This window comes from Monopterus albus, unplaced genomic scaffold (assembly GCF_001952655.1).
Source record: "Monopterus albus unplaced genomic scaffold, M_albus_1.0 scaffold124.1, whole genome shotgun sequence".
Lineage (NCBI taxonomy): Eukaryota > Metazoa > Chordata > Actinopteri > Synbranchiformes > Synbranchidae > Monopterus > Monopterus albus.
This window is the reverse complement of record NW_018128004.1, coordinates 331,869-344,405: the sequence shown is the minus strand read 5'-3', so window position 1 is coordinate 344,405 and position 12,537 is coordinate 331,869. Positions and strand designations below refer to the sequence as shown.

The window sequence follows — 12,537 nt, the reverse complement described above, 5'->3', positions numbered from 1 at the left end:
TAGGGAAAAGGATATGACATTTTAAAGATAGACAAGAATCATGCTTATGTTAGGTAATGATGATGACACTGATCCTTTCAGTAGTAGAATGAACAGCATCCAGTTTACACTGAGTGATAAGCAGTGATAAATCCTGGGTAATGAAGTTTTATGACTGTACGTTGAAGGGTGTGGTGTGAATGCAGGCTCTGGAGCCCTGTGACAATCCTTTTGGGTCTGACACTTGGGATGTTGCACAACTCTTTCAGCATGGTACTCAGCATCTTCTAACATATGTAAAATAAATGACCTTTCTTACCATCAGTGAAGGAGTGATCGTATTCAAATCAATAACACCTGACCCTTTTTGGTAGTCTCTAGAGCCTGGATTCTACTTTAAAGAAATTAAAAGGATTCTCTGTTTTGCCTTGTTAAATTCATTGTGGACACATATTTTATAAATGACAAAGATGTGGAAATAAAGATTATTTATCTTGTTATTTATTCAGTTTGTGCTCTTTTATTATACATCATTTACATATGTGTTTTTCTTTCACTCTGAACAGTTTTATTTTGAACTACTTTATACCAAACAGTCCAAATGAAATAGGCTGATATAGAGGTCTGGCAATTTGGTCTGAGGACCAACCACACAAATAAACTTCTTACTAGGAATAGAAGAAAAACTTATAATGAAGTGAAACACACAGAAACCTTTATTACAGGTAATACAAAACTATTGCATTATCAACAATACTGATGTAAAAAAAACAGCAACAAAAACATATCAAGATAGGGTGTTATGAGACCTGCAAATATTTAATCATTAACAACAGTGAAAGTAGAATTAAGAGACTTGGACCAGTCTGACTACAACTGTGCATTTATTTATTGCATAACTATTGTAATTACAACATCATTTTTATGAGTTTGCCTTGATGAGCTGAGCTCAGAGTGCAGCAGGACAAACGACAACATTCACCATAACAATAATAAAACAATAATGTACATTATTGTCAGGGACCGGGCAGTAAGGCAAAAGACACAGCTTTCAAAGTTCAAAATAATGGGATTTTTATTAACCCAAAAGTAAGGAAAAATACAAACATTAACATCAGATAAATTGGGCCCTAAAAGAGGTCAACAAAAGATAAGTAAACTCAAAATACAGCAAACAACTGTATGATACCTCAACAAAACACTAAAATGTTTGTTGTGCCTCACGTATCTCCATACTTTAACTGGTTTCCAGCAGCAATTTGTTTTGCTAATTTAAGATGGGCTTTTCACAATAGGCTTTTTGTAGTGTGGGAACAAAGGTTGGCAGAAGTGTATGAAATCAGTAGAGAAAAACTATGATTGTTTGTGTATTGAACCTTTTGTGCCAGCAGAGGGAGATATACACCACACTTCCTGTATTTGTAAAGCTTGGTATAAGATGGTCAGTGAGTGCCAGTGCTTTTCAAGTAAAAGTATGGAATAAATATGTCCCCACAGACAGATCTGCCTAAGTGGAGGAAATGAAGTTTCTCCATCACACTTGAACAGGTCGTTGAAGAAGAGGCATTTTTCTGTGATTTCTCTATGAAATAGAAAGTCATCCTTTTCACCCCGTACTTTTGGGTTTTTAAATTGGCTGTCTAAACATGTAAATATGTTTAGACAGCCAGTACATGCACCTACATTTGCCTGTTTGAATACCAGTCACCATATAGCATGAATATTTGTGTTTGCTCATGCTTCCTATGATTTAACATGTGAGAATAGCACACATACCCTCTCCAGGGAAAGTTCCTGGAGAGAAGGTGGAATCCTAAGGACTGTGTGGAGAATAAAGCAGGATCATCATTAGTATTAGGCTGTTATTTCCATCCTGGGCTTCAGAGGGTTGCAGAACAGGAAAAGTCAGCTGGGGCACTGTCCCAGTGAAACACACACAAACACACAGGCCAGGGATAGCAGCTGAAGACACTTGACACAATACTGAAACAACAGAAGTGTCAAACACAGTGGAAAGGGTGTTGTAAGGTTTTGTTGCCTAATTTTTGGCAAAGTTTTAGCTGAAGTGGATCCTCTGTCTTTTTCTGTTGCTAATTTTACATCAGCAAACCTCAAACTGTAATAATAGGGTTCCTCTGATTTTACAGTGAGTATTTTTTCAATAGTTATACTGAGATAAAAGACAAAGAATCCATTATATTTGTGAAACACTGATAAAACACTGGAAAATCCAGATACCCTGGCTTCAGGGACTTACTGTATGTACATATTTAAAATGACAAAATTACTGCAAAAACTTACAGCCACAAATCTGCATAAAGAAGACTATGAAGATTTTTGTCTGTTCTAGGACTTGTGTTTCTTTGTTTGTTTGTTTTTTCTGAAATCGACTGCTGCCCTTACTGATTATGAATTGTGTACATTTGCATAATAATAATAATAATAATAAATTGACTCATTATACTACTATGAAGTCAAGGACAAACTTGTAACACTGGCAGGAGTCATGGACCTTTGAAAATGATCTGGTTATGCATGATGCGGTTGATCATACTATGCACATACAAGGCTGTGTTGAGGCTGATTTGCACACTGACTCATATGAGAACAAGCAGAGGCTGCTCTTTGTGCAGGGGGCTCTCTGAGGGCACATCTGGAAAAGCGCCTTGATACAGAAAAGGTTGGAAAGTACTTTAACTTGATGGGTGAATGTGCCGTGAGGGAAGACATTCTGCCCCTTATCCCATGGTGTCAGCTTGTGTTGTGCTGTGAGGCCGTTGCCAAGGAACTAAATCAACTTGCTATGAACTTCCCCCACAACTGCGACAGGAAGAAAGTAGTCTCAAAGGCTGCAGCAGCCACCAGTTACTGTACTTTTACAGCTGAGAAACAATCGTAGTGGTGAAATATACAGTAACTACAGTGTACACATTTACTCAAGCTTTGCACTTAGATACAAATTTGAGGTATTTGTACTTTATTTTTGGTATTTTCGTTTCATGTCTCCTTATACTTCACTAACATTTCAAAGGGAAATATACTTTTTACACCAGTATTGCACATTTAGGTTTGTCAGCTATAGTTACTAGTTACTTTATAAGTGCAAGGATTTTACAAACAATATGAAGTGCTTATGAAATGTGATGTTTTTTGTGTATTTTATACACAGTAAATAGAAGTGAAACTGTCAATCAAGTAATAAACTAGAAAATTAATTTAAAAAATCTAGTGGTTCCAACTTCGAGGACAGGAAAGTGTCACTTTGAGCTCTGGCTAATTGTAACAGTAGACATGGTAGTTCTCACTGTTTAATGACATTTTGCAAAGCCAACATACAATTGATTAGTGAACTGATTATATATAAAATAACTAAAATGTTTTGTTTTAAAATACAAAAATTAGTAAAGAAAAAAATAAAGCAACAGTAGTTTCTGTGCTGTTATGAAATGTTATGAAATGTGTTTTATTCTTTAAAATCCCTCTGAATGATAATGGGGAAGCTTGACCTGGAACATCTCTGATGTGCACAAATGTGTACCAGATACACATAAATACAATAGTTTTGAATCATTAACATTTTTTGTATAGTCTTTAAGAGAAGCCCTTGAATTTCAGGCTAAAATAAAGTTATGATGTTTTTACTGCAACCAAACGTCCGAATGGATCAAGTTTGACCTGAAATATGTTGAATGAGAGGGTTTCATTCTTCACATTATAGTGTAAATACCATCTCCTTCAACCATGGCTCCATTGGAGCTGCTCACTGTCAAAATAAGACAATAGTAGGCTACAATTTACCAAGCAGTTAAGTGTAAATAAAAGACTGAGGTAGCTATAGGACCACTGCTCAGCAAATAGTACCTACAGGTTAAACGTATGTATTGAGAACTCAAACTGATAGTTAAAGTTGATGAATTTATTGCCCACATCATGTTCAGTAAGCTACAGTGGAGAGTGAATACTTAGATTGTGACCACTCTGCTTGTCTTTACCAGTCACTGAGACCTTATTTGGAATTTTACCAAGTGGATAATGGAACACCAACCACTCTGGCCAGTAGAGGCGCCACCCAATACACTTTCTGCATAAATTCACTGTCCGACAAATTCATTCTTTAATGGAGGAGCACTATAGAAAACATGTGGCATTAATAGCTATAGTATGTACAGTGTAATTCACTCCACGTATAATAATATACTTTATTATGTAAATCCCAAATGTTGGCACTATAGTTCAGTGATGGCAGGATATTGATAACGGTGCAGGAAGAGGGCGGATCTTAGGACCCATGGATTCATTCCTTGTCGAATAATAAAAGTTGAGGTTATGCCCGTGCTGTTGACGTGCGACAAACCAGTCAGTGTGTTTCAAAGTGTTTGTGACCAGCCCTTTTGCTGCTCTGTGCACACTGCAGTGGAGCAACAATAGCCAGCTGTGGGCTACGTATACATTCAGCAGCTGGGTGTCTTCACGCTGTAGCTCCACAGTAGAAAATAAAGGCTAGAGTGGGCTGGCCTGTTCGTGTTTTCCGGAAGAAAGGGTGTGAAACTGGGGACACAGATCAGCAGCTGATCCTGCCACACATCTAGCACAGGAGCCCGTGTGGATGCGTTTCCGTTAGACTGTGAATAGAGTGAGTCAAACAGGCACCGTGCGTCAAGACGGGACACCCCGCAGGATTCCTGTGACTGGAAGGCTTAAAGGGACTCAAACGTTCTCATTGGGGTAGGTGAAACTTTTAAGATAATCTCAAATCAAGTGCACGTTCAATCGTGGTTCGCAGGTCTTGTACAGATATGGGGAAGCACGGCTGAACGTGCTCTTGTCCATTGCAGATGGTTCTCACCGCAAGTGCCCCCCCACCCCACCTTTATTGTTCTTCATTGAATTGCTCGCTCGCGGGCTTGTAGGGACACTGAATCTTCTGCAGATTGTTGCACTGGATCTTTACCACTTTAAACACGCGCGGGCGCACGCACTTGCACCGTGAAATTGGAAGCTGCACTGAAATGCACCATGCATGCACGCCAATGTTGTGCAGTTGAAGTGTGTCATGCACCTGTTATAAAATGGTGTTGCCTCTTTCCTTCTTGCACACCTTTGTAAACTTGGGTTCCGTGGGGACCTTTTGTTGGACGACCCCAAGTGGACCTCAGTAGTTTGAGGATTTCTTTGGATTTTGCTCTTTATGAATTATTCCAGTTACACAGGTTTCTACTTGTGAGCTATGAATGTAGGCCTATATTTGTGGTCTCAGACATAGAGACTCCTGTTAAAATGATAAACTGATTAGTTAGTTGTCAGAAAAGCAACAACACCTCTGATTAATGATTAATCACCTAAGCCATTTTACAAGAGAAAATCTAGCAAACTGTTGTTGGTTCCAGCTCCTCCAGTCTGGATTTGCAGCTTCATCCTAGCATTGTAAATTAAATATTTTTGGGTTTGGACTATTGCTTGGACAAACTAAGCAATTTGCATATTTAGGTGAGCTCTCATTAAAGACAATGAATGTTTTTCAATGTCTTCTAACATTTTGTTCACAAAGGCTCATTACCTTAACATTTTTAGGTTGCTCTGTCTAGACAGTATGACTGTGGTGTTCACTGTAGTTGTGATGATAAGGTCTCTCTTGTGAAATGGTTTCATTAAGGTGACAGTAGCTAACTTGAGTTTCCTTTTTTTTTTAAAGCCACAGAAAAGGGTAGTTTGTTTCTACAGCTTTTGCTGTTACAAAGCAACTTGGTGTCTGATTATAAGAAGACTTCAGCTCAACCTCATTTCCCCTGTTCATAGGTTAATCTCTTGTTCACAAGTCAGGAGATGAATTTTTTCTTTGAATTTACTTAAAGGATGACTTCAGAATGAATTGACTATAACAGTCCCAACAAAATAATCAGAAACTTCCTAAATATGCAAAAAATTAGTTTTTGTTTTTGTTCTGTTCTTTTTTATTATGGATGCTTTGTCTAGGTGGATTTTCCTTGAAGGAGCCCTCAAAAATTGTTTTTTTTTTTTTTTTTTTGGTGAAGATCAAGGTTTACATTGACAAAGTGTCCAGTGTAAATATGAACTTACAGTATGTTTGCAAATTTTATTTTGAAGACAATTTTTTTGCTTGGTGCAAATTATCCACCACTTACATCACTTCTGTTTCTCTTGCCCACTTTTTGTTGCTAAATATGCTGATGGCTATAACCTCTTTAACGCTTTCCACTCTCGTGGGCTTTGTTAATCATAGCAGAGCTAATGCCCAGCTCTGGAAAAAGAGGACATGTCAACACCTCCCAGCTCCTTCAGGCCCTCTGGGAAATGATTTGACTGAGGCTTGTGGAAAAGGAAATTAGCACTGTGTGTGTGTTTATCCTTGAGTGAATACATGCAGGCTTAGTGTCTTTAATAAATGTCATAAGCAGTTTTACATGGAGGCCTGGACATTGTTCACCCATATTATGTCAAGCACAGCCACACTCTGGAAATCAGAAAATAAACGTTTCTGCTCTGTGACTGGTCTGTGCTGGTTGGTGAGCACTGCTGTTCCCTAATGTTTCTCTTTTTGAAGAAAAAAAATTCATACCACTCATCATATCAATTGAATGTGATCACAAAATCACTGTAGAACCACATAGCATTCTCATTTTTATCATCTGCTTTGATACAGTCAAACCAAAGACCCTTTAAATTTATTTGATGTGCACTTTGCTTGATGCATCCCCTGAGTGCTCATCACGAGAGGGCTACACCTGTGAATACAGCTTTGTGTCTCTGTGTAACCATGAGACACATTTACAGGCACTCAAAACTGGCAGTAGTGCTTGATGTTTTCTCCATTAAAGCTATGAGTTATGGTTTCCACTGCAGCACTAAGATGCAGCCAGCAGGAGAGTTTGTCTTCATTGGTCTTTTGTTTTTTGATGACAGCAGCCTTTAATGAGTCATTTTGAAAATGCATTTACAGGAGAATGGTGTAAATAATTTAAAAGAATAGTTTCCCCATGCAACTCAATTGTGTTTGCCAGTCTGGAGTGTCTCAGCACCGTGGATTCCACAGTGCTGAGAATGAAGAGCTTTTTATTTGACTTCTGACAGACTTTCATGTTACAGCTGAGAGAAAAAAGCAGAAGCTGCTGTGGTGTATCTGCAACAAAGATAGTACTGTTACAACTGGATCGGTCACTTCCTCACTGGAACTAGACACCCGTTCCTGGAAGCTCTCTGGCATGGAATCATTCTGGTCTGTGTGCCTGCACTGTGATGCAGGGTTGCAGCACACCAAGGTAACAATGTAAGAGGGAAACTATCCTTCAGGGCTGACATGACTGATGGGTATGTTATGTATTTATGATGGGTGTTCATAGATTTCTTAGAATCCACTTTACTCTAATTTCTGTATTGTTTCTTTCCTGTCGATGGATACTGTAGTACTGAATGTTTGTTTTTTGTCAACAGTGCACTGATGCACCACAGCAGTGAGCTACAGTGCTTTGTTTGTAGATGCTTCCACACATAATAGATATAACACCTTCCATCAACAAATTTTTGACAGATCTACTGTAGGTCAAAAGTCACCCCCTCTCCTCCTTCTCCCATTTCCTGTACCCCTCACTTTCCCATGACCTCCCTCATTTCCTGTCCCCTCCAAGGTCAAAAGTCACCCCCTCACTTTCCCATGCAGCTGTTCACCCCCTCTCAGGAGCGTGGCTTTATAAAGGTTCTGTTATTTGGAGGGTTGTATGAACGAAAAAGTTTTTCATTCAGCAATCCATCTGTATTTACGATCCAGAAAATGGCTTCTCCTGCTTCTGCAATTGAGAAATTGCATCAGCAACGTTCCTGTGGTTATTACGGAGGAATCAGAGTTGGTCGGACATGTTGAGGTAGTATGTGACAGTTTGAGTGAACGGCAAGATTTTTATTTTTTTTTTCTGGTTTTGTGTTAGATAGGGCCACTCATGTTGGTGAACTTTCCTAGCTATGTGTATATCTGACGACGATGCCGTGATTACCTCTGGTGAACTTTCCTAGCCATGTATATCTGACGGTGATGCCGTGATTACCTCTGGTGTTCTTTCCTAGCCATGTGTATCTGATGGTGATTTTCCCAGCCGTGGGTACCAGACGGCTAGTGCATCAGCGAGCCCTACACCAATCCTGTCTTCTCGTTCCTGTGTCCCTCCTGTCATCTTCTGTCACGGTTCTCCTGTCTACTCGCCTGCCTTGTCCTGGTCCTCTACTCTCCTGTTTCCTCCTCTTACTCATCTGCTCATCCTAGTCTCCTCAGCCATCCCTGCCCTACCCGGGTTATTGTACTTTACGTTGACTTTACCTTGGTTGTGTTTTTTTTTATTTATTTATTAAACCCCCATTTTTCTACTAGCACCTGGGTCTGCAAACTTGAGTCCTATCTCAGTTCTCCCTCACCCTCCTGGTGAGGGGGACTAAACCATAACAGTCAGGGAAGAGGATTATGCTCTGGGGAAAGATGCCTCATAAATGCGAGACTTTAATGAAGAAAATTTACTACATTCCTGCTCATCCTGGTAGCTATGGAGGGGTGGAGGCTTTACATAGAACCATAGAACAAGAGTCTGGTAAGAAAATAAGCGTGGATCGTATATCAAACAGTTTTTAGAAAGTGTTTGTGTTGAGGCCTCTCAACCAGTTTCAACCCAATCTCTGCGACATGCAGGCCCTGTTCTCTTATAATGACGGATATAGGTTTCTGTTGACTGTGATTGATGTTTTCTCTAAAAAAGCCTATGTTAGACCTATTAAAATTTAAAAGTGCTAAAGAGGTTACCGACGGTTTTGCATCGATTCTAGGTGAGAGAGGCATTCCTAAAGTTGTTCAGATGGATTTAGGAAAAGAATTTTAAAACAAGCTGTCTGTTTAAGGCGCTGATGAAAAATCATAACATAGAGCACTTTAGCACATCCAATGAGGTCAGGGCCAATGATGCCGCTGTGGGTATCATCAATTACCCTCTGAATACCATATTTAGTCAGTGCGACGTAACTCTGGGGGATCGTTTAATGTCTCAGTCAAGCACCACTCATCCATACAGGGCCATGATTAAAAATTTGCTGAACTACAGTATTCCCCCGAAACCTTAAACAGTCAGTTCAGCGTGGGATTGTTTTATCAGGACACGGCCGGGACCATGGATTCTTTCGTCATTAACAACGGGCCTAACAAAGGCCTTGTTGAGAGGGCAAAATTCCCCTTCAAGTTTATACACGCTGACCTGGAGTTTCTGGCCTTGTGTCAAGTTGGGCGTCAGATTCTGGCAAAACCTTTCCGTCCTCAGTTTGAAAACAGCCTCTCCGTCAGAGAGTATTACAAACCTAATTACGGCCACGGGGTGTCACCTGAAAGACCTGTCCCTGTGTTTCAACCGAGAAGACTTTCAACAAGCCTACACTCTGTTTGCCTTCAACCTAGCCCCTGACGAGGAAGGCAGTGCTCTGCCCCCGGTCATAATTGGCATGCTGCATCTTGAAATGAGAGTCCCCCTGCCTCACACCGCGACCCTTATAGTGTACACCCATTACGATTCAGTTCTTGAAATTGACTCTAAAAGAAATGTACTAGTTGATTACTATTGAGGAGGGAAAAATAATGAATGGGCTTAAGCTGGAAAACTTTTTATACCCCTTACTGGGAGATGTGTTTCAAGGCTTTGTTAGAAATTAACCCAGTTCTTTTGTTGGAAGCACGAGAAGTGAAGACAGGAGAGGACTGTTTAAAATCAACAGAATGTTTACTGAAAGTCTTAGCACAGTGAAGTCATTACAGCGCTGGGATCAGAGAGACAGAGCTCCCGCAGGAGATCCGACTTCTCTGAACCCCGAATTATGTTTTACAATACATTTTATCTTCTTGGGCTGCTCTGCCCTGGATTGATGCAACCTTCAATAGTTTGTGATCCTATTGGTCATTTGGTGTGAGTAGGTCAACCCCTGCCTGCGCTTACTTGCTGATATGTGATCTAGACCAGGCGTGTGTGTGCGTGTGTGTGTGTGTGTGTGTGTGTGTGTGTGTCCGGCACCCTGATCTTGATCAAGGTGCGCTGATCAATGGGTGGCCTGAGTTGCAGGCCCCCTGTGTGTGTGTATGTTAAACTGGCCAGGTGGTCATCTCAGGTTGTAGCCCCTGGCCTCTGCAGGACATCCCAAGACAAAGCAGAATCTTGGAGTATGCTACGTAAGTGGGTCTACTGTGGGTGTAAAACAGGCCAACAGGCCTTTGCTAACATATAAATAGGCTGTCTGGTCACAAGGAGATGCAGACATCCTGTCTCTACACAAAAGTTACAGCACTCAAAGTAAGCAGATTCTACTTCATTACAGTTGTAAGATATATAAGCAAGGGAAATAAATGTATTAAAAATAACCAAAGCTCAGTAGTTCTGGACAGTCATCAATACAGCTGTAATATGTATAAACAAGGAAAATAAAGTTATGCATTTTGGATTAACTGGAGGTTTTTTAGGGAATTATTGGGACATCCTGATAGTAAAGAGTTACAGTAGTCCAGCCTGGAAGTAACAAATGCATGGACCAGTTTTTCAGCATCACTTTGAGACAGGATGCTCATGATTTTCGCAATATTGCGCAGGTGAAAGAAGGCAGTTCTAGAGACTTGGTCTATATGTGATTTAAAGGACATATCCTGGTCAAAAATGACTCCAAGGTTCCTCACAGTAGTACTGGAGGTGAGAGCTATGTCATCTAAAGTAACTATATGATTACACAGCAGATTTCTAAGGTTTTCAGGTCCGAGCACAATGACTTCAGTTTTGTCAGAGTTTAGAAGTAAGAAGTTACAGGCCATCCAGACATTTATGTCTTTAAGACATGCTTGAAGTTTGACCACCTGATCTGATTAATTGGGCTTCATAGATAAATATAACCGAGTATCATCTGCATAGCAATGGAAATTTATGTTGTGCTTCCTGATAATATTGCCTAAAGGGAGCATGTATAAAGTGAAGAGAATTGGATCTAACACAGAGCCCTGTGGAACGCTGTGACTAACGTCAGTTTGTGTGGAACATTTGTCATTGACATGAACAAATTGAAATCTTTCTGATAAATAAGATTTGAACCAACTTAGCGCAGTTCCTTTAATCCCAATAACATGTTCAAGTCTCTGCAGTAAGATGCTGTGATCAATGGTGTCAAAAGCAGCACTGAGATCTAAGAGGACAAGTATGGAGACAAGTCCTTTGTCTGAGGCTAGGAGAAGATTATTTGAGACTTTCACCAATGCAGTTTCTGTGCTGTGATGGACTCTAAATCCTGACTGAAAATCCTCAAACAAATCATTTTTGTGCAAGTGGTCACATAACTAATTAGCAGCAGCTTTTTCCAGAATTTTAGAAATAAATGGGAGATTGGATATTGGTCTATAATTAGCTAGGACACCTGGGTCAAGAGTAGGCTTTTGAGGTTTAATTACTGCAAATTTAAAAGCCTGTGGAACATAACCTGTTAATAGAGAGAGCTTAATCAGATCTAGTATGGATGTGTTGATTAGGGGAAAGACATCTTTGAGCAGCCTGGTCGGGATGGGGTCCAGGAGACATGTTGATGATTTAGATGAAGCAATTGTTGAGGTCAACTCAGAGAGATCTATGGGAGAGAAGTAGTCCAAGTATAAATGAGGTCTTACAGATGTTTCTAAAGCCATTGTAGTAGATGGCACATCTGCGAGAGCTGTGGGAATGGTCCGACCAATTTTTTCTCTAGTTGTTGTGATTTTATTTGTAAAGAAGCTGGCTCCTTTCTCACCTAGCTGGCCAATCACAGAGGATACGAAGGGGGCTTCCCAAGCTTTTCTTTGTCAGCCTGGCTACAGTGCTGAAAAGAAACCTGGGGTTGTTCTTATTTTCCTCAATCAGTGATGAATAAAATGCGGTTCTGGCACTATGGAGGGCATTTTATATGTTAGTAAACTATCTTTCCAGGCTATGAAACTTCCTTTTGCCAAGGGCCCTCACCCTTTACATACTAAAATGCCTCCAGATTCATTGAATCTTTTGATGATGTTCTGTACCCTACAGAGTGAAATATCCAAATCCCTTCCTGTCTTTTCTTGAGGAACATTGTTTTTTAAATATTTCCATTATTTTGTCACTCATATGTTGGCAAACTGGCAGTCCTCAGCCCATCTTTGCTCCTAAAGGGCTTGGCCTTTCCTGGATGCCACTTTTGTACCAACTCAAGTCAAGAATCTTTATTGTCATTATGCATAGCACAACGAAATTTTTTCCGGCAGTTCTCGGCTTAAAAGACATATATATTATTTACATAACACACAATTGTATAAGTCAATATAAAAATATGAACAAATAAAAAGGGATGTATTGGACCTAATCAGGTCACCAGCATGTTGGCTACAAGAGTGTAGTAACATTATAAGGTGCAGGTCAGTGCAAATCTCCGTTTTTAGGAAGATGTGTGAGGGCCAGTGTTCTGTGCCTATCCATAGGGGGGAGGTTGTGTGTGTGACTAGGGGTTAAGGGGGGGGGGGGGTTGGTTTCACAGCTCTGGGGC

At 40.2% G+C, this 12,537-nt stretch overlaps 1 protein-coding gene across 2 annotated transcripts in view; it reads left to right on the top strand.

Annotated features, from left to right (window-relative positions):
* The first annotated feature begins 4,266 nt into the window (after positions 1–4,266).
* Positions 4,267–12,537, top strand: part of camkk1a (calcium/calmodulin-dependent protein kinase kinase 1, alpha a) — a 119,306-nt gene continuing 111,035 nt past the window's right edge. For both annotated transcript variants that reach the window (XM_020612378.1, XM_020612377.1), the window contains exon 1: positions 4,267–4,704. The gene's annotated coding sequence lies outside the window, so the exon portion shown is untranslated. The remainder of the gene's footprint in view (positions 4,705–12,537) is intronic.